At 39.5% G+C, this 27,486-nt stretch overlaps 1 protein-coding gene across 1 annotated transcript in view; it reads right to left on the reverse strand.

Annotated features, from left to right (window-relative positions):
• Cpa6 (carboxypeptidase A6) overlaps positions 1-27,486 on the reverse strand; it is a 315,449-nt gene that overhangs the window by 175,344 nt on the left and 112,619 nt on the right. The gene's annotated exons all lie outside the window — the stretch shown is intronic.

A 27,486-nucleotide genomic window follows, 5' to 3' on the forward strand; every position in this document is an offset into this window, starting at 1 on the left:
ACCTCCAACCCTATATTTTCTCTTTGAGTTAAGTAGCTTGATTACACAATATGTTGACACGAGATAGAAAATATGAATTCTCATACATTTTTGCTGGGAGTGTAAATTGAAAAATATCTATAAATCAAAATACATTTCCTCTTCCTTCTCCTCTTCTTCTTCTCCTCGTCATCTTTTTCTTTCTCTTCCTCTTCCTCTCCTCCTCCTTCTCCTTCTTTTTCTTCTTCTTGAGGCAGGGTTTCACTGCATGGTTCAGGATGGTTTTGAACTCACTGTGTAGTGCAGGCTGGCTTTAAAGTCACAGTGATACTCCTGCCTTAGTCTCCTGAGTGGTGAAATTATAGGCATGGGCTGCCATTCCCAGGCCACATCATTTTCTTTGACATAGCAGTCCCATTGCTTAGAGATTAACCTGCTTGGATATATGAAATGATTTATTATCATGTTCTTTATTGCAGCAATGTTTGTAATAGCAAAAGACTGGAACAATTTTACTATCAGGATACTAGTTAAAGAAATCCTGATATAACCACATGATGTAAGAGTATGCACCACATGTCATTTCTTACCTGGATAGGAGAATCTGGAACCCTTGATAGAAAACTGATATAAAGAGAGTTTTATTATTCATTTCTAGCAAATAATTATAAATAATACAATTGAACAAAAATGGACTTTTATAATCCTATGCTTTCTGTATTTTTCTTAAATAAAACAAAACAAACAAAAACCACAATTCCTCAATAGAAAATAAGTCTTCTTAGTAAAATCAAGAAACTATGTGAAAAACAGAATTGATTTTTGGGTGGCCATACTTGGAAGATACAAATTGTCATGTTTTGAGACTTGATACAGGTTTTGATTATTATAGACTTAAAGAAAATGCTTTTAGTTCCAAGGATAATTCTCTGTGTGTGATACTTCCATATGGTATAAGAATTGAATTTTTGAAATGTTTCCAAATTAGTTATAGAGGATCACTTTTGGCTTCCAGCTACATTCTTTGCCTCCCAAGTGGAGATGAGTAGTATTTGTCTCAAACTTCGAATTTTAGCAATTATTTTTATACATATTTTAAAGGTGAAAGTTCATAAATATATTTAACTTTTCATAAGTTACAAGCATTTATTCTTTATAAATGTATACACCTTATTTTATTATATTTTGTTCAGGCTTATAACTACTTAAAAGGAAGAAAGGATCTATACCTTTAAAATAGCTACTACACAAAACAGGTAGTTCCTAAAGCACATGAATTTTGTTTTCAAAGTGTTATAAACAAATAATTGTAGATTCTTTGAAGAGTATTTCAACCACTTAGCTCTGTAGTTGGTATTTATTTTCTATGATATCTTAGGCTTGTGACAGCATACAAGTAACAATCTGAAAAGTATTACCAGGCAAGGCAGATTTCCCCCTCTACCTTTTCTTTAAGAGTAACGGAGACATGTAGTAACCATTGTTCATGTTCTGTTAGCTGGTTCTGAATACTCTGTAATACTTATATTCTCTTGAATGGTTTTACACTGTCTTGTTATATTTGATAGTACAGTATATGAAGGTATACTCAAATATTTCAAGGAAAGAGACACTATTGTAGCTACTGTTATGTCGGGTTGTCTTGTGGTGAAACACTATGTTGCTTAAATTCTTCTGTTCTGACCTATTTTATTATGTCCTCTTTTATCTTCATCTTTTTTTAAATAAAAAAGGTCAGGCCTATAAAAAAAAGAGTAACCGAGACACTAGACTTGAATCACTCAGTGCTTAGTGATCCCTAAAGTCTCCTCTTTGCTAACCTCAGATCAAAGTAAAGCTGTAATTTTATAGTTGTTTGGTTTTGCCTGCCTTTGCCTTGTTTCACAGGTCTGTCCTTTCATGGTTTTCTTCTCTCTGTCTCTACACCATTGTGTTCTCTGGATTGAGGTTTACACGTGTCATTAACACTGTCCTTGTGACTGAAACATGCACTGCGTATCTTTTTAAAATAACATTTGTACATAAAGTGTAACAGGCAGAATTTCTAGGCGGAAGGGATATGTGAACAGCCGTTTCCTTTGAAAGGGTGACACGATGTTCAGGAAATGTCAGTTGCCAATTTCAGAATACACTGGCTGCTGGCGGAGATTATGCTGGGTGACGGTAAAGAGAGCTACAATTTGTTAACCTTTGGTTTTCTTAATCAAATTGGTTTGTTGTACTCAGAACTCTAGTTGAATCAGAACATGAGTTTCAGTAAGAAAATCATAGTCTTGGAATAGATTTTATCAGAGAATAACAAAGTTCTTAAAAGATTCAAAAAAAAAAAAAAAAAAAAAGAGGAAGAACACAAATGACAAAAGCTTTCTTATGAGTTAGTGTCTAAAACTGGCCCTTCTGACGGCGGGGTAAGGGCATCGCTAACCCCAAAGGCTCGCTCCCAGCTCCTTCAGCTTGTGCTTTTGCTTAAATTCCCTCTTTGCAGTAATGTTTTCTCTCATCATTTCATGTAAAATTATACCCCATGAGTCTTAACCTTCCTTCCTGATTTACTTTCTCCCTACACCTATGAGGTTTTTTTCACTTGTGGTTTTTTTAGTGGGGAGGGAGGTTAGGGAGTGTTGTTGGCTGTGTTTATCTGCTGCATCTGACAGCGCCTAGATCAATATCTGGTAGGCAGTGTCATTTAACAAATGGCTGCAGAATATATTTCTACATATGTATAAGCTTCCAAGAATGAGAAATAGAGGACTTATTTGGAAAACAGGTAATAAGTCAATTTGACAAGATCACTGAACACACATAGAGCTAAATTTAGAATAAATCTGTAGGGGTTTTACTGAATTATTCTTTCCCTTCTTCCTTTAGATGACCACTTAGTCCCCCGTTTAAAGTTTATTTTCTATTCATAAATTCATACAGTGCCCAGCACAGGGCTGTGTGAAGGAATGAATAAGTTTGTAAGTTCTCAGTTCATGTTGGTTTTTAAATAACGTTAGAATCAGTAGATTCACAGACAATAGAGCTAGGAGTTCCAGAGCTGGAGTTGATTTTAGAGGCACAGGTTCTACTAGCTAAAGTAAGACCAGCTACAGCTACAAATCAACCAGAATGTATACTGGTTTAAACTCAGCTGGGTTTCATTATTTCTGAGGCAGTTGCTCCTTGCTGTTGATGATTCCATATGGTGATTTGGGGACAGGGTCCATTCATCCTGTACCACTGTTCTTTAAAGCCTTGTCACAGCCAGTATACAGTCAGAGAGTAGAGAAAAAGAGAGGAGGAGTTGTAAAGCCTTAGCTCTGATGCATTCATCACTTCTGCTTCTTCTTCTCTGGCTGGAGCTCATACATATGATCCTGCTACCTACAAGGACACCGTGAAATATGGCCCAGAGGAATCTCGGTTTTGGTGACTAACTTTGTTACTTTGTATCTGCTTGAGAGACCAGGATGAATCCTTTTACTAGCACAATCTTCCCCAGTAGGCCCAGATGTGGCTTTTTTGTTCTGAGATGTACAGACAAAAGGCAGGTATTTGCCTCTGATCACTTCCCTTGCTTGTGTACTGATGAGTGGAGACAGGATAGTCACAAAAACATCTCGCTTTTGGAATATGGAGCAAAGGGGATTAATGGAATCACAGGTCAGGTAATAATATCTATCTCAAGGGACATAGGAAAGACTTCCTGGTCTGTCTGCAAAGAAAGGTCCTTGATTGGACCCCGTGTCTGCCCTCTGGGGTGACTACACATTCGCCACACTCCTTGTCTTTCTGTAGGAAGCTCTCTTCTCATTAGTCTTCACACCCTCATTCCTCATCAGTGCCTACTGATGAATAAGTACCCCTTGCAGGCAAGTGACTTTTGTGGGGTACTTCCACTTTGTTCAAGTTTGGGGTTCTGTTAGCTGTGTAAGGTTATCTGGAAAAATTTTTTTGGTCTAATCTGTGATATTTTGGGCCGTCTCTTAGAAACTAAACGTGTTTCTGGTCCATTTTCTCCCATTAAGCTTCATTAAGAAAACATACCATATGCTCTTTCCTAGATGTAACTCTCATGTCTGGTTTTTTGTTTTTGTTTTTGTTTTATTGGATTTTTTTTTTTTTTTGGCCTTCATGTACTACTTCCTCTCTTCAACTAATGAGAACCACTTTGAGGACAACTAGAATGGTAGGTTGGGGTAGAAAGGTGGAAAATCAACTCTCTTAATCTCTGTCACTTTGCAAACCTGAGAAATCTTAATGGATCTTCTTTGCTCAAAATCTTTTTAACTCTTCTTATGTTTGGGATTTAGAGTCAGATGATTTTCCATCCTTGCAGATGTCTAAATTCTGTTTATTTCTTCTTGGAAGCTGGACAGTTCTTGTCTGAATTTGGTTCTTTCTTATCTTTCTGCAATCTGTGAAGAAAACCAACTTGTGCTACCTTCTGGGTATTTTCAATAATCTTATTTAGATTCACAGGGTCAATAGGCACTTGTTTTATCTTCCAAATTAAAATGATGATTTTACCAAATACTTTGTTGCCACATCTACACTGCTTTCCTTCTTTCAAGATTATATTCCTACCACCTACTTCCCAAGTGCCAAACTATGATCACATATTTTCATTTAAGTTAATGTGACTCTATATCCATGTATCATTTTATTAGTTGCACTGATGATTAAGAACAATGTCTCAAACATAAGAGAAATTTATTTTTTGGTTATATAACAGATAAAAGTGTCTATTTCTTGTGAGTTGGCAATTTTCTTCTATATGGTGATTCAGGAATCTGGAAAATTTCCTTGTCTGATTCCTTTATGCTTCTGGCTTCTGTTTTTGTTTACATGCAGGCGACAGGAGAAGAAAGAAGGCACGGAGAGAAAACTGCCATTCTTTAAAGTCTCACTTCAGAAATGGCCCACATATCTTCTGTGCATGTCCTTGGGTACGTGCAGTCATCTGGCCACACTTAACTAATTATAAGGGAGGTTGTAAAACACAATGCCCAGAAAGAAGAGAAACAGAGCTTGTACAGTAACTAACAGTCTACCAAATATGCAAAGGTCACTTCAAGAACCTTTAAAAACCTGCCAGGCCAATAGGTGCATACACTACTCATTCACAATATGCTCATATTTCTGTCTGATCTTTGTACCTTCCCTTTTGTGTGGTCTACAGTGTAGATGTTTGCAAGCAGGACTTTGTATTTGTCCTTGAGATACTGTGACTTTAATTCCTGTGTTTATGAATCTTTTACTGCTTTATTAAAGTTACCTGGAATCCTGACCATAACCTCAAATAACCGCTCCCTCATTACCTTGACACTTTACCTACATTCCCTCGAGACTGCTACTCAAGGATCTGAAGAAGGAAAGAGGTTAAGTGGTACTGGTCAGAGAATTAAATTTTATGACTCATGTTTCTTATATTTTTCACTTGAGATTTCATTCATTTATGAGTATATGGTATAAACTTTATTTAAACAATTTATTAAGAAAAAATTATGTTAAGAAATATTCTAAGTCCTGTAAGAATCAATATTTAACTATGGAATTTATTTGACAACCTTGACCAGTGGTCTTTTCCTATATTCCTGAAAAAAAAAAAAAAAAAAACATGGGGTGACCTTGAGAGATTTTGCTATTCCAATGTCAATTTTGTGTTTTCTTTACAATCTGTAAATTTTTCTCTTTTTTTCACAAAATTTATGATAAATAATGAAATCTGTGATAGGTAGAACTAACTTTAGATTTGTTAAAATAGAAATGACACATTTACTGTTGCCATTTCTCCCTGTCTCTCACCTAATTATTCCTGTTTTCACATTAAGAAAATGACTTTCTTTTTCTTTATGGGACAGGGTTTTGCTATACAGCTTAGGCTGCCCTTGAACTCACTTTGTGTTCCGGGCTGGCCTTGAACTCATAGCTATCCTGCTGCCTCAGCCTCCCAAGTGCTGGGATTACAGGCATGCACCAAATGCCTGGCTGGTAAAATGACTTTCTAAGACTGAGTTTTAATTATTTAAATATACTAGGTTGAGAGATACTTAACAGACTGTCAATCAAGGTGAATTAAAAAGCAAAGTAGCTTGCTGAAGGTGACAGGAGAGATGGTTAACTGCTTGGGAATATCCCATTGTTGAACAACATTGTCAAATAATCCATATTTGTATTTTTCAGTGACATTTCTTATTCTCAGCTGGCTAACACATAGTCTCAGAAAAAGCTTTTGATCTGATAAATACTTTAAATGAAAATTTCCTTAAATCATGTTCAAAAGGAACCCCTTAAATTGGAAAGGTTTTCTGCAACATGGCTCCATTTTGGAACAGATTTATATTTCAATTGTGAAATACAAATCTGTATTTGGATTGAATACATATTCAAATATATATTTGACATCTAGCAAAGTGCTTAATAGCTGGTAAAATCCCTTCTACCTTTTTTTTTAGTGGGTAGCATTTTAGGTGATCCTATAGTCTATCCTTGGTGATAACATTTTTACTTCTCTATAGTTCTCTTCAGGTGGTAGAGTTAGTGAGAACAAGGACTTTAAATTGTCTTGTTAACTGCTGTATCTCTGGTTAACAGAAATGTGGTACCAATTAGTGACATGTTGCCTTTCAACTCCAGGTCAACTTTTTGTGCTGCTTTGTGATACTCAAGTTGGACTCTATACATATTTCTTCTTTGATAGCTGGTTGTTCTAGTTAGATTTTCATTGCTGTGATCAAATTCCTGAGACAGTTAACTTAGAAGAGGAAATGTTTATTTTGGTCCATCTTTCAGAAGCTCCAGTCTACTGTGGCTGTAGGGCAGAGACAGCATGACAGAAGGTATGACAGCCAGACAGCAGAAAAGGAGAACTCAAGAAGGCATCCAGCCCTCAAAAGCATGCTTCTAGTGCCTTCCTTCCTCCAACTAGGACTCACCTCCACATAACCCATTCATCCATAAACTCACCAGGGAGATAATTCATTATGAAGTTAGTGTGCTCAAAATCTAATTACTGTGCCTCTCTAGGTATCTTTTAGTCCAATCCAGTTGACAATCAAGATTAACTGTCACATGGACAGTTAATGTCCATGGATCATTGTGAGATTTTTGTCAGGAGGATGCCTTAGGCATACATCGTAAACACAGGAGAGAGGATTCTTCTCATGGTGTGGTTCTTGGCAGTGTGTTGGAAGCCCAGTGCGCATGTTCTCCAGCAAGTTTTGCTGAGACCTAAGCACAATACCAGCTTCACACTGTTGGTGCCTCAGGAAACATGTAACTCAGTGGGACACCAATCCCAAGGATATTTTAAGATCACTCTTAGGATGGAGGTGAAGATGCTCTTCCAAGTTCACAGTCCCTTCTGGTACAGTTTCTCATCCTAGGTCTAGAAACTGGCTTGTGATTTTGTATTTCTTCACTTACACACTTTTAGAAATTAATGTATTAGTTAATACTGCTTGATTTACTCTGCTTTCTGTTGCTATAATAGAATGCTTCAGACTGCATAATTCATAAAAAATTTTATTTTGCTCATGATTTTGGAGGCTGGAAATCTAACATTGGGTAACTGTATCTGGTAAGGGCCTTAGGTATGTCATAGCATGGCAAAAATAAAAATGGAATGGCAAACAGGAAAACATGGAAGAAACAAAACACAGAAGGCAACATATCATTATAATAATCTGCCCACATGGTAAATAATTCACTTCCACAAGAGCTACATTAATGTTTCTTAATTGCCCAATTGCCAACTCTCAACACTGTTATACTGGGGGCGGGGTTTAACTTGCAATATAAGTTTCAGAAGGTTCAGACTACAATCAAATCATAGCATCACTTTACCTTAAACATTTTCTACTCAAATTACTCCTGACCAGACCTTAACTGATCTTGTTGCTCAAATTGTGTAATTTGTTGTTTAAGTGAATGAGGTTCTATTCTAAGTGAAGATTTTGATACTGATATAGGAGACAGGGCATAACAAAGCTGACTGGGAAAATGAGTGGAATCTGTCAATTACAAGAACCCAGGACAGTGCCACATAATTCTCTGGATCCTGTATGTGGAACTTCTTGCAGGCTCCCATGAGATATGAATGGCATATAAAGATGAGATGCTATGGAAAGCCCACTATCATGACTTCCCACAGTAGCCCAGGCTGCATGTTCCAGATTCAGTGTATTTTTACTTTTGCTTTTATCCTCCCCCCCCTTTTTTGGCCAAGTTTGCTCTGCAAAGATGGTTTATCACATACTCATTCACACCTCACTTTTGAAGTAAACTTTTGGTATCATTTTTGGCTTATTTTGTTCAATTCTTTGTTCAAAGCAAGAAGGACTTGGAATGCTTTTGACTGGCAAGCAATTTCTAACAATATGGTAGCTAGAATTCTAAAGGCAGAAAACATAGAAATATTAGAGGTAGAAAGGAGCATATACTCTGCCCTTCCATTGTTTATCCTCCCTTCTTTTCACTCCTTATCTAATAGCCCAAGGCTTGTTCTCTCTGAATATTGTCAAAAGGCTGTTACCATTATGCAAAGGCTCAGCCTGCTCTCAAAGATATCTTCTGTGTGGGCCCTCAATATTATCTCACTAAGGGAGTTAACAGACAGGATTTGTTATGCAGCTTATCAAAGATTGCAGTTCCATTACTAGATCAATGCCTGTTTTCCAGTTTTCCTCTTTGTGTTTCCTTCTCGACCTTTTTTTTCCAATAATATAATATTGATTCTTAGCCCAGATCACAGTCCACATTCAAAATGTAATGGAAATATGAGAGAATCAAAGGAACACTGATGGTCAGATAGCCTTAAAATAGATGCTATTATCAGAAAAACATCTGAGAAATACGTTTGTGGGACCATGGAAACTTTAATTCTTCCATATATATAAAACTAGAAAAATAAAATAGTAGAAATCAGGAAACTCCTTTAAAGGAGCAAAATCTTTGGCTGTGAATGATGAATATGCAAGAGCTGCTCTGAGGTTGTTTTAGGGCACCAAGTACTGCTACGTATGCATCCCTAATAGATGTTTTTAGAGCATACTGAATGGGTTAACTAATCAAGTATGTCAGAGAATTAAGGAGACACAGACCTTTTTGATTATATAAAATCACAAAATGACTTGGGGCAGAATATCTGAGTTCTGATTTTAAATTGAAATATTTCTAATAATCAGAATTATTGTATATGTTGAATTAGTCAACTCCCAAGGCAAAACTGTTAGCATTAGATAAGAATTTAATGAATGATTACAGGTCTCAGAGGTGGTTTTTTAAGAAGCTTATCATTAAGGTATTACTGAAATCCTGATTACTCCCTAAATTTTCCTTAATAATTGAAGAGATGTATAATTTCCCTACTTTATATTCTTGCCTATTTTATGAGACCCCCATTAACACTATCATTACACTATTAAAAACCAATGAATTGTTTTCATTTTTAAAATAGTGTTGAAAATACAGTGTTATAGGTATGTTCTTGATAAGAATCCAAATTAGAGTTGTGTTTATTATAGCTTAGGCAAGTAGATAGATGAAAGAAAGAACATCATTTGCTTGTTTGTTTGTTGAGTACCTATTACTGGCAGGTTCTAGGGACACAAAGCAGAGGCAGATATCAACATTAACCAAAGAATTTTGTCAAGTAGTCCCCTATTTTGGAAGCTTCTCAGTCTGGTAAGGGAGATGAGGAAAGGGAGACTCAGAAGAATTAGAAACTTGCTGACATTCTGAATATGAACTCAAGAAGTATTTCTCTAAGGGTCACTCTAGCCACTATCCCAACTGATATCCTCATATAATCTGTCCAAGACTTCACATGGATAAATATTTAACACAATGGGATGATAATAGTCTTCAAATCACTGATACTCATTGCATGCTTGTATCTTCATATTAGTTTGGGACAATGGTCACTTCTCTAAAAAGGATTGTGAGGCTCAGTTTGCACCAACCTCTCACCAACTCTGACCTCTAAGTCAAAGTACAGTACAATCATTGCTTCATGTTTATACAGCTAGAAAAGCAAGATGGATCAAAATATGGAAATTCTTTAATGAATCAAAGTTTTTGTGGCTATAGAATATGAATATTCAAAGGGTCCTCTAGGTTCTTAGATGCTAGTTTTCTATGCTTGGTAGAGAACTTCTCATTCATTCAAGGCTCAACCTTTGTTCTTGAAGAAGAAACATCTATCCCATTGTCTTTGAGCACAGGTTAATGTCCTCTAAAATTCACGTTTAACATTTTTCAGATAAAATTTTAAGAATAAATATAAAGGGTGACCTATAAAGGGATATGTAAATAAAAATGGAATCTGAAAGGCAGATCAAGGGATAAAGGGGTCTTCTAATTATAGGCTAGGCTGTGTTTCTTGGGTAAAGAACCTGGGTACATGTAAACCCCTTTTAGTACCATCTGAAGAGTCACCCCTTCTGTTCCATCAATGAATTCTTATTCACCATATACAATTCATAAACCTGTTAAGTTTCAGATATGTAAGAAACTCATTCTATTGGGGGTAAACTATGAAAAACTCAGTCTACTGGGGGTGAAACCATAAAGTGATACAGATGCTAATATATGAGTGTCTGTAGAATTCATCGAGGGCCACACAACTCCAGTGTTGGGAGCCGCGGCCGAGCCCGGTCGCCTTACTTGGCGGACGTGAGGCCTGTAGGAAAGAGCAAAGCCTGAGCTAGATTACCCCTCCCATCGAGTGTGCTAAGATGGCGCTTATCTCCTGCTTGGTAAACAACCCGCCCTGTAAGATCTCCTGCTTCACAACCCGCCCTGTAAGATAGTCTGCCTAGCAACAACTGATGTTAGCCAATCAGCCCGCATCGCGCACTTTGAACTGGTTGGCCACTGTAACCCTATAAAAGTGAGTGCCTCTCCCACCAAGAAAAGAAGAAGAAGCAAAAGAAGCAGAAGAAGCACGCAAGGAGCCGCGGAGAGCGGACCAGTAGAGGCTTCGGGACAGACTGTAGGGAGAAGCCCGGAAGGAGCCGCGGAGAGCGGACCGGTAGAGGCTTCGGAGCGAAGCCCGGAAGGAGCCGCGGAGAGCGGACCGGTAGAGGCTTCGGAGCGAAGCCCGGAAGGAGCCGCGGAGAGCGGACCGGTAGAGGCTTCGGAGAGAAGCCCGGAAGGAGCCGCGGAGAGCGGACCGGTAGAGGCTTCGGAGCGAAGCCCGGAAGGAGCCGCGGAGAGCGGACCGGTAGAGGCTTCGGAGAGAAGCCCGGAAGGAGCCGCGGGGAGCGGACCAGAGGAGGCTTCAGCTGGGAGCGATCCCAGGGCAGGCTGTACGGAGAAGGAAAATAAAAGAAAAGGTTGTCCACTGCCAGACTTTGTCGTGTGTCCTTCCTGCCGGCCGGGAGCGACATCGACATCTGGTGGCCCGTACGGGGAACAACTGATCACCCCCGAGACGTGGTAGTGGACAACGTTCCGTGATACAGCACTGCGAGACAGGTGAGCAGGGGATAAACCTGGGCCCTGGGTGGCGCGCACCTACAGGGTTTTTAGACTCCCCTCAGGCTCACGCGTAAGTGGCGGATTTTTGGGCCTCACACGGTGAGTAACATATTAAATATGGGTAACGTACCGAGTAACGACACCCAGCCCTTGGTACAGGTCCTCCGGAAGCTCTTAAAGTCCAGAGACCTCAAGGTGGGACGCAAAACGCTGGAGAGCTTTTTTGAGGAGATTGATAGTTTCGCTCCCTGGTTCTTGCCCACGGGGCACTTAAACCTGCCCTCGTGGGAGAAGTTGGGCAGGGATCTTTCTCTAGCGGAAAGGGAGGGCGGGGCTTCGGTCTTCGCTCGGCCACTGTGGGAAATGATATATGCATGCTTGAAGAGCGAGGGTGGTTGCAGGGAAAGCTCTCAAGAGCTTACAAAAGTACGCAGGGTATTTGAGCAGGCCCAGTCAGGGAGCTCCCGAGAGGGGTCCGTCAAGGGGAACAAAGATGCTAAGGAGGAGGACGGGGCTCAAGCCTCGGAGTCGTCTGACTCCAAGGACGAGGGAAGGTTGAATGGTGAGGAGGCCAAAGAGACCAGCTGTCAGGGGCCTAAGTTGCTTGATGGGGAGACGCAAGGCTCTTTCGCTGCGTTGCGCCGCGAATTGCGCTCCGCTCAGCTAGGCTTACGAAAAAGCAGAGAGCTTCTGAGCGCCCCCTGGCAGGGGAGGGAGACAGAACCTTCTGCTCCGCCCTGGAACTCGTTCCCGGAAGCGGTCCCTCGCCGCGAGGCCGCCGCATGGGAACTCCCCCCTCTTCCGTCAGTACAGGAAATAACGCACAGGCCGCCATTTTCTGTTCAGCCACGGCCGCCATCTTACGATGCTCCGCCACCGGCGGGACGTTATTTCCACAGACAGCTGTGGCATGGGGGTCGTGTGTCTAATGAAGACCACCCGTTCCCAGGGATAGATAGCGGCCCCTATGGGATATATCCTGTACAGATGGCCATGGGTCAGGGACGTAATGTGTGGGAACCCTTTGAAATAAAGCAGATTAGAGAACTTAAAAATGCAGTTACAACCTTTGGGCCGACTGCGCCTTACACCATTGCCATGCTGGAGAACCTGTCTTCTGGGCCCCTCACCCCCGCGGACTGGACTCAGCTGGCAAAGGCGTGTCTGCCCTCGGGTAGTTACCTGGATTGGCGAGCCTGGTACGCCGAGTTCGCTGCCGAACAGGCGGAAAGAAACGCTAACCGAGGGAACCGGGGATGGAATAGAGACATGCTTATGGGGGAAGGCCAACACGCTGATGATCAGACTCAGTTCCCTGGTGCAGTTTATGAGCAGATCAATACCATTGGGCTTCGCGCCTGGAAGCAGGTGAGTGGTGCCGGAACGGCATCCTTGTGCCTTTCTAAAATAGTCCAGGGCACAACAGAGCCATTCGTTGATTTTGTGGCTCGGATGCAAGATGCCGCCGATAAGATCTTTTCCGATAGGGAAGTGGCTCAACCGCTGGTTAGGCAGTTGAATCATTGAGAGGGCTCATAGAAGCCTCAAAGAAATTTTACAAAAACAAAAAGGGGGAGTAGGCCAAGGCCTGGCCCCAAAGGCACGATTATCCATGGCACTATTCACACACAATTTTTTAAATTTAAATAATGATAATTGCTCCCCAGCTATGGAGCACTGCAACCCTTCCCCCAACCATAAAGGGTGGGTTAAATGGAAAGATGTCCTAACAGGACAATGGATGGGCCCGGATCCGGTAATCAGCTGGAGCCGAGGCGCGGTTTGTGGTTTCCCACAGGAACCGGGACGAGAACCACTGTGGGTACCGGAGAGACTGACACGGGCAACAAAGCCCTCGATTGAAGATCAGACCTGCCCTACCGGAGATCCATCACAGACCAACCAACAAGATGAATAGAAATAGCGGTAGCCCAAAATGGACAAAAAGATCCTCAGGCATATGCATGGCTCGCTCGCCTAGCCTACGACCGAGTCTAGGGGCGGTGAGCTTCCCACACTCCTCCTCTAAAAAATTATGACATAGCTGGGTAGGAGAGTCAATGATGGGTAAGAGTGTACTCCCCCGGTGCGACTCAACCTAAGCCAGGCCCTACCCCATCCTGCACGTAAGCCGCTGGACTGTTAGATGCTGCCCAGGTCTAAATTTCTCTCCGAGGGGATTTCTTTATGGAGAGGAAATGAGTGCAAGCTTGTGTGCATCCAGGTTCCGTCCAGTTTGTGCCTGGCCCTAGAAAAAGGACGAGGGCCTCAGGGCCTTGGCCCCATGGGACGGCCGACCAGGGTCTAAGCCAAGGACCTACGGTGGGCCTACGCATAGGGCATAAGCCTCTGCACCCAGTCCAGGAAGGGCTACGATGCGCACATTCATAAAAAATAAAAAAGGGGGAGATGCTGGGAGCCGCGGCCGAGCCCAGTCGCCTTACTTGGCGGACGTGAGGCCTGTAGGAAAGAGCAAAGCCTGAGCTAGATTACCCCTCCCATCGAGTGTGCTAAGATGGCGCTTATCTCCTGCTTGGTAAACAACCCGCCCTGTAAGATCTCCTGCTTCACAACCCGCCCTGTAAGATAGTCTGCCTAGCAACAACTGATGTTAGCCAATCAGCCCGCATCGCGCGCTTTGAACTGGTTGGCCACTGTAACCCTATAAAAGTGAGTGCCTCTCCCGCCAAGAAAAGAAGAAGAAGCAAAAGAAGCAGAAGAAGCACGCAAGGAGCCGCGGAGAGCGGACCAGTAGAGGCTTCGGGACAGACTGTAGGGAGAAGCCCGGAAGGAGCCGCGGAGAGCGGACCGGTAGAGGCTTCGGAGCGAAGCCCGGAAGGAGCCGCGGAGAGCGGACCGGTAGAGGCTTCGGAGAGAAGCCCGGAAGGAGCCGCGGAGAGCGGACCGGTAGAGGCTTCGGAGCGAAGCACGGAAGGAGCCGCGGGGAGCGGACCAGAGGAGGCTTCGGCTGGGAGCGATCCCAGGGCAGGCTGTACGGAGAAGGAAAATAAAAGAAAAGGTTGTCCACTGCCAGACTTTGTCGTGTGTCCTTCCTGCCGGCCGGGAGCGACATCGACACTCCAGGAGAATGCAAGATGTTAGCCTTGGCTTGAATTGACAAGTGGAGCAATTTAGGTGAGAAGATTGGCTTGAGAAAGATGTATAGGTAATAAAACACAATTGTAATATTTTAGTAAAGGGAAGGCGTTGAGCATTAAGCCAAGAATAGTGATCAATGCTGAGAAGTACTAAAAAAGTTGTTATCCTGAAGGATGTCACATCCAAGTCTGTATGAGGGCAGTGACTTATATGGAATGTTCTAGGAAGCTTTTTTTAAAAAGCACTATAACAAAGCCTCAGCTGAGCAACTGAGTCAGAATCTCTGATATTGGACCAAACATCACCTGTTTATAAAAAGCTTCCTAGGAATTTCCATGTGCAGTCTGCTTTGGGAATTACCGCTGTCAAAAGTGGTGCACACTTAAAAGGTGTTAAGTAAGGGACTTAGGTTTTTATCATGCTGGCTAATGTGGAGAACAAATAGAAGCCACATATAAAGGTCACAGGGAAGACATTTGGGAGACTGGAACAATTCAGGCTAAAGATGACCAGGGCCAGAACTAACACAGTGATAGTAAAACTTCAGAGGAAAAGTTAGGCAGAGATCATCTTCCATCAGGGATTTGGTGACAGCTTGGAATATGCACGTGTATGGGGGAGATAGATGAGAGAGAGATGTGGTATTACAAATAAAGGGATTACAAAAATGACCACAAACTCTTCTCCTATCTGTATTCACCCCTTACAACTCTCCAATAAAACATCACAGTCAGTTTTTCTATCCTTGAATCTGGACAAACATCAAGTCTCTTTGGTTAGCTGAATGTGGCAGAGGTTCACTTGGATTCAGGGGTTCTGCAAGTTTGCTCTCTCACTCTTTTGCAATGCTGTGGTTTCCAACGGAACCAGTCTGGGTTAGAGACTGCTAGTGAGGCAGAGTCTTGTCTTTTCATTCAAAGCTAAATCCTGCACACTACCAACTATTCAGGCAAGGCATTGATAGGTAAGGTCTCATGCATGAGGGAGCTTGGTCAAGATCACCTTCTATGAGAGATTGTGCTCCCAACTTCTGAAACTGTCCTCTTAAGTATCACAGAAATGGCGATTTCCAACAAGAGCAACTGCTTTTAAAATTTCATGTCAGAACAGATTGTTTAAATAGAAAACTAGAAAGCCTTAGAGTACAAAGGAAACACAATTCAAAACAGTATGATACTAGCCTAGATATTGTTGTCAACTTGGCTAAATCAATTGAATAAAGCATCACGGGGTACATTACTCAGTTTTCTGTCCTTGTGATAAACAATTTAAAAGGAGTAAGTTCTGTTTTGGTTTACACTTTGAGAGGTTTCAGTTCTTATTTGCCTGACTATTGCTTCTGGGTCTGCAGTAAGGCAGTGTGCCACAGCAGAAGCACTTGTGAGAGAAGCACATCGCAATCAGGAAGCAAAGAGAGAGGGGAAGGGAATGGGGTTCCAACACCCCCAATAAGGGCAGGTGCCCGTGACCTCACTTCTTTTCAGTAGGCTCTAATTCTGCAATTTGCACCACCTCAGAATAGCACACCTTTACACATGAGATTTTTGGAGGACCTTTAAGAGATAAACCATAGCACCTGGGAAATAATCATTACCACTATCATGATCCTATAGAAGGCTTTTATTTTTGAAAGAATGTTTCTAATGTATTCCTGTTTCCCACATATTGCATTGTTTCTCTTAATGTGTTTTTGTTACTGAGTTTACTAAAAATCAATAGCCACACAGAAAGAGAAAAATGCAAGTCATGCCTGGAGTTTATGTTCCTGAAATTTAATCCATAACTGTATCTGGTCAACTGCCCGGATTATGAGGAATTTTTTTCTCTCTCAAAAATAATTCCAGAGAAAGCAAGAGTAATACTGCTTTACTACTTTACAAAATATTTGACAAGAAAAAAGTGGATAGGTAATTTTTAGTTCTAAACATATTGACAGTCCATGGTCTCTAATTCAGTTTTCCAATTTCTTTTGAAAAGTATCTTCAGCCAGAGCACCAAGCCACTGGCTATGTAGGACCATTGTCTTAGACTTTTATTGCTAAGTTACCACAAATTTAGCAGCTTAATTATACTATTTTACTGTTTCTGTAGGTCAGTGGTCTGGGCACAGTGTGGTTGGATTCTCTTCTCAGGGTTATACTGGTCTGAAATCAAGTTGTCAGCTTGGACTGTGGTCTCATTTGGCATTCAGGATATTCCTGTATTCTCCTGTGTTGTTGGTAAAATTCATTTATTTGTGATTATAGGTTGGAGGTGCCCATTTTCCTTCTAGTAGGCTGGGGGCCCCTCTCAGCAACTTTCAGGCACTTGAAATTTCTTGCCTTGTGGCAGTTCACAACATAGGTGTTTGATTTTTTCTAGGCCAGCAAGAATGAGTCCCTCTAATTTCTGCAACCAGCTGGAGAAAAAAACTTGGGCTCACCAGATTAGGTCCAGTCCACTAGTGTAGTCTCTCTATTTTAAGGTCATTTGTTTTGGCATTATAATTATACCAGAAAAGAACATTTTATGGAAGCATCTACGTTAAGATTTGGAAAAAGATTTGTGGTACCAGGGCCAAATTTCCTGGCCCAGGAGGAGGGATATATCCTAAACTCTTTCTACTATAATCATGATCAAGAACTTCTGTAATTGTACAATCAGTTTTTAACAAAATTAGGACTCTGTAACTCCCACAACATGAATTCTCCGATCAATCTTCTTCACAAGTTTTCCGGTTGATTAAATGATTCAGCTGGATGTTTGAATTGATAAGCTCCCTGGGATTCCATGTATGCAGAAGGTATGTCAAGTGAAAGATTTGGGAGCCCATCAAGAAAGATAAGAGAAGACACGGCTTATCAACACATAACACTGGGGAAAGACAGAGGAGCTACGCTGGGATGGTGGCAGCAAATTTCACATCAAAGCAGAGGATGAACGAAGCCTTCCTCATAGGAAGTACAATTTTCCTCCACAGGATTTTATGACTCTGTGCATGTCCCTCACTGAACAAACCAGCTCATATTTTTGTGAGGTTGTGTTCCACTTTGAAGAAAATGACAAACTCTGAAACACAGGCCGGTTTCTTATCTTACAGCTCTCTGATGAGAAAATTTGAAACAGAAATGTCAGTAAGTTCTCCTTCAACGAAGTTGTGTCAATTCCATAATAGAAACATTGTGTTCTTGCATAAAACCATCTCTATTCCTTCAGAGCACAAACAAAGAATTTGTAAAGAAATGTAGGCAGGACATGGTGTTCAGATTCTAATTTTACTCACCTGCAAACTGTTCCGTTCCATCATAACTTTACTTAACTCATAGTTATGCTCTTAATTAACAACCTAATTGGTTGGTGCTTTCTCAGTCGTGTTCTCTGGGGGCATGGTTTTCTGTTTAACTTTCTTGTTTCAGTTCCTCAGAAAAACCATAAAATTTAATTAGGAAAGTAACCAGCTTTGTCACAGCAGTTGTATACCTAATTAGCTATGCTTTGACCATAGCTTCTTAGATTCCACTCAGTACTACATACACATTTGAATTTGTTCATATTTCAGAGAAGACATTGTGAATTTATGGCCCAAGCAAGAAGTCCGAACATTTTTTGTTTTCCTTAAAATTTTGTTATGAAAACAGAAAAAATTAATTTAAAGCCTTCATATAGGAAACTGAGAGCAAAAGGCCAACATGTATGGGGTTACTTGTCTGTTTCCTATTAATGTGGGACCATAATGGTCAAAGTACAAAAGCTGAAAACAATACCCAGGTATCATCTCCTACTTCTGTATATCAGAAGCCTCGCTATGGCTGGCTAGATTCTCTCTTCCTTCTTGGAATGGGCTAAAATTCACATTTTGCCTGGGCTGCATTCTCATCTGGGCCCCACTGACCTCTTCCAAGTTTATGCATTTGTGGCAGAATCCATGTCCTCATAATTGTAGTACTGTTGTCTCCATTTCCTCATTGCCTAATAGCTAGTGATCATTCCCATCTCACAGAAGCAACTGTCATTATTGACATGTGCCTTCCATGGACAGTTTATAACACAGCAGCTTATCAGTGACTATGAGACCACAAGAAGCACTTCCTCTGTGAAGAGCTGGAGAACAGTTCACCTGTTTAGGCCAGGCGCTTCCCAGGTAATCTCCCTTCTGCCATATAAAGCAATATCAGCCTAGAAAGGACCATATCATCATATTCACAGGGAAGCAATTGTGAAGGGCAAGTGCACCAGGGGGCAGCAATTGTGAAGGGCAAGTGCACCAGGGGGCAGCAATCCTGGGGCCATCTTACAATTCTGTCTACCACATAATGCTTTAGAAGGTGCTGGTAACTGAAGCCTTCTTGGCAAACTCCCTCCTGTTTCGCTGGAGGCACTGTACAGTATATGCAGGGAAGTTGTCAGCAATGGCCTTGATTCTGTCCTAACAGCTCCACAGGGTGGAAGAGGACAGACAGTCACATTCTTTCTTCTCTGCAGGCTGCTTTCTCTGCCTGGCCAGAATTGCTGCTTTCCATAGTGTAAATGGATCACTTGGTGAAATCATTCAGATTTAAAAGGACATCAAGATAAGAGAATGCTGTTAAATAGAAATTTATCTAAGCTCAATACTTCAAACTTTAGTCCAATAAGTTACTTCTTTAGTAAAAGTGAAGAAATGTGCAGAAAAGATTTAACAGAGCAAGTATGAAAATACTCTTTAGAAAGGCCTGTTTACAGATTTTTTTTCTTAGCTAGCATTTCTGAACTTAGACTTTGGGAGGGTTCCAATCATCTTAACTCCTAAGATTGACTCAATGTGCCTAATCATTTGTGCAAACATTATGGTTCATGGCAAAGACTTGTTTTTCTTCTGGGAGTCTGGAATGTGCCAGGCAGAAGGTGACTGTATGATCAGGCCCCAATAAAACCATGGCCACTAATTCAGGCTTCCGTCATCGACAACATTGCAAATGTGTTGTCACAATTCATTGCTGGGGGTGGGGAAATAAGCACATCCTTTACAAGTTCACTGGCAGAGAAGTCTTGGAAATTGTTTCTGGGTTTTCCTGAACATCATTCCTTGCCCTTTTTCTCTTTTTTAATTCTGTTTTACATGCTTTTGCAATAATAGATCGTAGCTAGGAATAGATTATATGCTGAGGCATGTGAGGCCTCCTGGAAAATCCTGAACCTGAGGGTAGTAATGGCAACTCTAGGAGTACAATTACATACGAGTATAACACTCATATCCTGAGTCTTGACTCCATTGCCCTGTAAACTCAGCCTAGCTTTTTCCACTGTGAGGATGATCAGGCAGACTGGAGGCAAGAGGCAGGCCTCGCCTAGGTCCTAAAAGACTTGGTATGGCCTAGATGCTTGCTTTAGTTTCACATTGTGATAGGCCAAGTTATTTAACCTCTGTTTATCTGTCTCTCTCCATTTCATCTGTAACATAGCAATAATAATAGCACATACTTCACACAATCACTCCAGGAAGTAATTTATAGAACATACTGCACTGTAAGGGGTGCATAGTGACTGAGAAGGGCTTGGTGCAATTTTTTATGGGGTGTACTTTCTGAAACACCCATCAATATTTTAAAATTAATTCCCTTTATTCTCTTTGTTTTCCACCTTTCTTTCCTCATCAGCTCCTTCTTCTTCCCTTATCTCAGTTGTCCATTAAGTTCCTTACACACAAACCATTTCCTATCCACTGGCTACCTTTTATTAAGCATGAAATGAAAACAATGTTTTTCTTTAAATGCTTACCCAAAAAGGCCCAATGTAACTGTGTGTTCATCAACACCAGCAGCCCCAAATACATTGTCTTTTGCTTCCATGTATGAGGAATTCTGAGATTGATAAGTATCCCTTCTATTAAAGCTTGCATCTAGAAGTCCCTCTAAAGCCTCAGGTACTCATAGGTGGGGCTTTTGGAGGTGGCTGGACCTAAGATGTGTGAATAGGGTTTAAAGGTGTGATAACTAAATCAGTTCACTGATAGTTCTGGGAAAGATAATGGGAAAACCCACCCTGGGTGTAGGTGGCACCAACCAATATGCTTGTAGCCTGGATGAATATAAAGGGAAAGAAGGAAGGTAGGCTTGCTGCTTTCTCCTGCCACTCCTTGAGCTGCTTCTCCTTGGTGATGCCAGCCTTCCTCGGAGCCAGCCAATAATGGACTGCAATCTCTACAAATTGTGAACGAAAATAAATCTTCCATTCTTTAACTGTAAGTGCTGAATATTTTGTCTCAGCAGTGAGAAAAGGAACTAAGACACCCTCTAATAGTCCTCATTGTGTAATTTTACTGTTTTTGGTAATGGCAAGTGATTATAATGTGTATGGTTGTGAAATTTCATTTCTTTAAGTTTGAAAATATCATGTAAATAGATTTACAAATTGGAGAAAAATTCTTGATTTTAGTATTTAGATCAGAATATCTATCCCCTAAAATATGATTCTTAAGTTAACATGGCTATTTTATTTTTTCAGTGGTATATTTAAATTCAGTTGCAACAGTGGAAACTTCTACTCAAAATTTCCTTCATTTTGTTATATAACTTTTACGCTCCTAATGGATATACTAAGAGTTCAGCTATTACTATGGAAAAGGGCATCATGGGGACTGATAGTCATGCAAAACTAGAAGAGGGTTAATGTCAGAATCACAGAAGCAGAAATTCTTCAAGGAGGAGAAGAGGTTTAGGAAATACCCAGTAAGCACAGCCTCTCAGCTGTTGCTAAAATAAGCATAATTTGGGGAGGTGGTGTTGTGCCAATGCCTGAAGCAATCACTGCATGTGTGGGAGTTGGGATGGAGGGTAAAGAAAGGGAATCTGTATACTTAAAGTTCAGAAATTCATTGACAAATAAATGTTCAAAAGGAAGATGCCAAAAAGAAAAATCAAATACTGAATAAAGAATAAAAATATAGTAATTATAAATATCTCTAGAAACCACCAAGTTTATGTTCTTCTCCATTAGGCCCCAACATTGTCTCCAAATGGGATTGCACTTCTGTTGTCTAGGAAAAATATTTCTCTATTTCATATTAAAGATTAATGAGAGTTCTATCCCATGGTGCAGCCTTGGTGTGTCACTCAGAGCCAAGTAGGACCCTACTCAGCATCACCCATTACCAGAGGACCCTCAGGAAGGTCCCTCTGGCCTAGTTGAACCCCACTCAGTGACCCCAAGTGACTGCCAGCCACCTGGTAAGGTCTGTCTAAGGATCTCCACTTAACTGGGGAAATTCCCTGCATTAGGCTTAGATATTTTCAACCCAAGAAACAACTGAGACCTTGCCTTTAGCTTCCCTAAGGGAATACAGGAAAATGACAAAATGAAAGAGCAAAATGCAGTCTTAAACCTCCATCCCATCCCAAGCAAGCCTGGGAGACATAGACATAGGAGAAAACATAAGCCATATACCTGAAACTCCTGAAATGATAGCAAATGAAGTAAAGAAACAACTCCAGGAAGCTATAAAAGAACTCAGATCAGAAATAATCTCCCATGTAAAAGAAGAAATGATAAATGTAATGAAAGAAATGCTGAACATATATAAAGAAGACATAGTTAAAAAATTAGAGGAATACTGCCAAAAGACAGAAACCTTGAATGAACAATATAAGAAACAAACAGAATGCATGAAGCAGATTCAAAGAGCTATACAGGAAATCAAAAATTCCATCAAGAGTTGGCAAAACCACCTCAACAAAAGTGAAGACAGACTTTCAGACCTCAAAGACAAGATTTCAGCTAGTGAATAGCAAAGGAAAGATCTTTTAAAAATAACAAGGAAGCAGGAAATAACAATTCAACAGCTGCAGATGATGCAAAAAAAAACATAAGACTGATAGGTATAAATGAAAAAGAAGGTGACAATACAAATGATATCAAAAGACTATTTATGGAAGTAATAGCTGAAAATTTTCCAAACATGCAGATGGAAACTGACCTACGAATCAGTGAAGCATACAGAACTCCAAATAGCCATAACCAAAATAAAACTACATCCAGGCATATAATAATCAACATCCCAGATTCAGCATGAGAACAGAATATTAAAAGCTGTTAGAGAGAAGAGACAGATCACTTATAAAGAAAAGTCTATCAGAATCACAGAAGACTTCTCAACACAAACAATGAAGTCAAGAAGAGGATGGAGTGAAGTATTTAAAATCCTAAAGGAAAATGACTTTCAACCCACATTGATGTACCCTGAAAAACTGTCATTCAAAATAGTTGGAGAAATAAGATACTTTGACAGCAAAGAACAGCTGAAGAACTTCATGACCACCAAACCAACCCTGTAAAAAATATTGAAAGACATTCTAGATACAAACAAACAAACAAACAAACAAACAAAAACACACTAAGCAAGGCAAACAATTAAGCAGACTGGAAAGGTAAACAACCAACAGCAGAAAGATAACATGACAAAAATAAACCAATATATATCAGTTATAACTATTAATATAAATGGCCTCAATTCACCAATTAAAAAGAAACACACTGGCAGAATGGATCAACAACATCCAGCTGTATGCTGTATATAGGAAACCCGTCTAACCCAAAAGGAAACTCATAGACTGAAACTCAAAGGATGGAAAACAATCCTTCATGCAACAGGACCCCCCATCCCCCCAAAAAAAGCAAGGGTAGCTATTCTGTTTGCAGACAATGTGAACATCAAATCAAGAATGATACGCAGAGATAAAGAAGGTCACTACATACTAGCATGGGAAAAACTTCAAGAGGAAGAGATAGCAGTCTTAAATTTATATGCACCAAATTTGGTAGCACACAGATATACAAAACAAATGTTAACAAAAATGAAAAATTAAATAAGCAATAGCACAATTATAATGGGAGACTTTAACACCCCATTGACACAAAGAGACAGATCAACTAGACAGAAAATCAGCAAAGAAATAACAAAACTAAATCACACCTGTGAACAAATGAACTTAGTGGCTATGCACAGACTGTTCCACCCAATAAGATTAGAATATACATTCTTCTCAGCAGCAAATGGGACATTCTCTAAAGTAGACCATATACTAGCCCACAGAACATGCTTAAATAAATGCATGTTATCAGATCATAGTGCCATGAAACTAGAAATTAATGACAAAAGAAACTGCAAAAATTCCACAAATACATGGAAATTAAATAATACACTCCTGAGCAGTCAGTGAGTTGCAGAAGAAATTAAACAATATATACAAGCAAATAAAAATACAAATACAATCTACCAGAATCTGTGGGATGCCATGGAAGCAGTCCTCAGAGGAAAATTCATTGCAGTGAATGCCCACATTAGGAAAACAGAACAAATAAACAAACACAAATAAACAACCTGTTGTTACACCTCAAACATCTAGAAACAGAAGAGCAAGTCAAGCCCAAAGCCAAAAGAAAGGAGGAAATTATAAAGATCAGAGCAGAAAACAATGCAATAGAGACTAAGAAAACAATCCAAAGAATCAATGAATCAAAGAGTTGGTTCTTTGAAAGAATAAACAAAATTAATAAGCCCTAGCCAACCTTATTTTAAAAGGGAAAGAAAAACTCAAATTCCTGCAATAAGGAATGAAAAGGGCAAGATCACTACACACCCCGTGGAAATACAGAGGATCATCAATACGTACTTCAAAAACCACTGCACTCATAGGTTTGATAACACAGAAGAAATTGTACAGGTTCTTAGAAGCATATAAACTACCAAAGCTGGATTAATAAAATGTAAAACTACTGAATAATCCAATTTCAAACAATGATATTGAAAGTGTAATTAAAACTTTACCAACAAATAAGAGCCCAGGTCCTGATGGATTCACTGTGGAATTCTACAAGAAATACAAGGAAGACTTAATGCCAACAATCCTCAAACTCTTCAATGAAATTGAAAGGGAAGCAATTCTGCCTAACTCATTCCTGGAAGCAAGTATTACTCTCATACCAAATCCAGAGAAAGACTCAACCAAAAAAAAGGACTACAGGCCAATCTCCCTAATTAACATAGAGGCAAAAATTCTCAATAAAATACTGGCAAACAGAATGCAACAAATCATAAAGAAGATTATACATCATGACCAAGTGGCATTCATCTCAGGAATTCAGTGATGGTTCAACATATGTAAATCAATAAATGTAATCCACCATATCAATAGAAACAAAAATAAGAATCACATGATTATATCTAAAGATGCAGAAAAAGCTTTTAATAAAATCCAGTTCTCATTCATTATAAGAACCCTACAGAACATTGGAATAGATGGTCTTTACCTTAGTATGATAAAAACCATCTATGATAAACCAACAGTCAGCATCATATTAAATGGTCAAAGATTGAAAGCTTTTACTCTAAAATCAGGCACAACACAAGGATGTCCGTTATTATCACTCCTATTCAATATAGTGATGGAAATACTAGCCAGAGCAATTAGATAAGAAATAGAAATAAAAGGAATAAGAATAGGAATAGAAGAAATTAAATTATCATCATTATTTGTAAATGACATGATACTCTACATAGAATACCCCTAAAACTCCAATGAAAGACTCATAGGTATAGTAACTAAATTCAGTAATGCGTCTGGATACAAAGTCAAGACTCAAAAATCAATAGCATTCCTACACAACAAATGCATTAGGAGGGAAATAAGAGGAGCCATACCCTTCACAATACCATCCAAAAAAAGAGAAATACTTAGTAATCAATCTAAGAAAAGAAGTAAAAGACTTATCAGTGAAAATTATAATACCCTGAAAAAATAAATTGAAGAGGATCTCAGAAAATGGAAAGATATTCCTTGTTCATGGATAGGAAGAACAAATATTGTGAAAATGGCCATTCTCCCAAAATTGTTACACAAATTTAATGCAATTCCAATCAAAATACCACTAGCATATAAAACAGACCTGAAGATCAATGGAATAGATTGGAATATACAACTACAAATACAAATACACTCAGCCACCTTATCTTTGACAAAGGGGCCAATCATGTTCCCTGGAAGAAAGATAGTCTCTTTAACAATGGTGCTGTAAAAACTGATTCTTCATATGCTGAAAACTAAAACTAGACCATGACTATCACCATGTACTAAACTCAAGTCAAAATGGATCAAAGATCTAAATATTAAAACAGAAACACTAAATCTGCTAGAAGATAAAGTAGGTAAAAATCTTGAAGACATAGGGCTAGGCAGAGAATTCATTAACAAAAATCAAACTGCACGAAATACTTCCCAGAACCAATAACTGGGATCTTGTCTTATTAAAAAGTTTTTACATGTCAAAAGAAATCTCCAACAGAGTAAAAAGGAAACACATGAATTTTTAAAAAAATCTTACTCAACTGTCCCTCAGAAAAAGGACTTCTGTTTACAACATATAAAGAACTTTAAAAAATCAGACTCCTGAAATTCAAAGACCCAATCCAAAAATGCGCATCTGAGATGAGTACACAATTCTCAGATGAAGAAATACAAATGGCAAATAAATACATGAAAACATGTTCATCATCATTGGTCATTAGAGAAATGCAAATTAAAACAACAGTGAGATTCCATCTCACCCCAGAAAGAATGGCCAGGATCAAGAAAACTACCAACAACAAATGCTAGAGAGGCTGTGGGGAAAAAGGAACTCTTCTGCACTGTTTTGGGGAGTGGAGACTGGTAAAACCACTGTGGAGGTCAGTCTGGAGGTTCCGCAAAAAACTGGGATTAGAAGTCCCATTTGACCTAGATATTTCACTTTGGGGCATATTCCCAGAAGAACTGAAAACGTCATACATATCACAATGATATATGTGTACCATGTTTATAGCAGCACAATTTGTAATAGCCAAATCTTGGAAACAACCTAAATGCCCATCAACTGAGGAATGGATAAAAGAGATGTGGTATTTTTATACAATGGAGTACTACTCAGCTATAAAGAATGATCATACTCTTTATACCTTGACATCGGATTCATAAGTGAAATAAATCATACTTGAGATCAGATTCATAAGTGAAATAAATCAAACTCACATGTATAAACACCACATTGTCTCCCTAGTGCAAGAAATGGTAAGAGTACATAAGATACAAAATCATCAATAAATATTGTGAAAGGATAAGAATCTGCTCAAAGGGGGAAAGGGAGAAAAAAAGTAAGGGAAAAATATATAAATTTGTTCAAACACACTTAAGATAGCTAAGATGATTGTGCTATAAATTCTATTAGTTCTTGGAACAAACAGTTAACATTTATAGGACTGAATCAACCTTGTATTTGTGTCTGGTGATCTGAGGAACTCTTCTGAAGATCACTATATAAAATAACCACCTTATTTATGTTTCTGCCACCTTGTTTTGAAGGCCTATATCATCATTGTTTTGGGCTTTTTGCTATTGTTATTTATTTGTCTTTTTTGTTTCTTGTTTGTCTAGTAATTTGTTTTGTTTTGCTTTGTTTTCCCCTCTAATGCAGAAAGGATAGGTGTACATGTAGAGGCTTATACATGCCTAGAACTTCTAAACAGTTTATGAGAATCTATTATATTATGCACGATGAAATGAACAGATACGTTGAAGGAAAAGAGACACTGTGGTATCCATTTGCTTATTGCCTATCGTCATGCTGTGAAATCCAGTAATGATTTTATTCTTTGTTCAGAGTGGTTTTGGTCTGTTTTGTACTATTTAATTTCAACATACATGAAGATAGGGACAGCTATTTTGAAGAGAATAAGAAACATTATGGTAGCCATTGTTGATTTTCCTATTTTCTGGTTTTGAAGGCCTGTAATGCCTTAATCATTCTGTTTTGATCAGTTTTATACTATTTTGTTCTGTATGAATTCATTGTGCATGAAGACACAGACAACTATTTAGAAGAAAACAAGATACATTATGGTAGCCATGTTGGTCTCCTGTTGTCTTGCTTTGAAATTTGTGTCACTTAAACATTGTT

Source organism: Cavia porcellus, unplaced genomic scaffold (genome assembly GCF_034190915.1).
Source record: "Cavia porcellus strain 051 isolate PalLab524CR breed Dunkin Hartley unplaced genomic scaffold, mCavPor4.1 scaffold_10, whole genome shotgun sequence".
Classification (NCBI taxonomy): domain Eukaryota; kingdom Metazoa; phylum Chordata; class Mammalia; order Rodentia; family Caviidae; genus Cavia; species Cavia porcellus.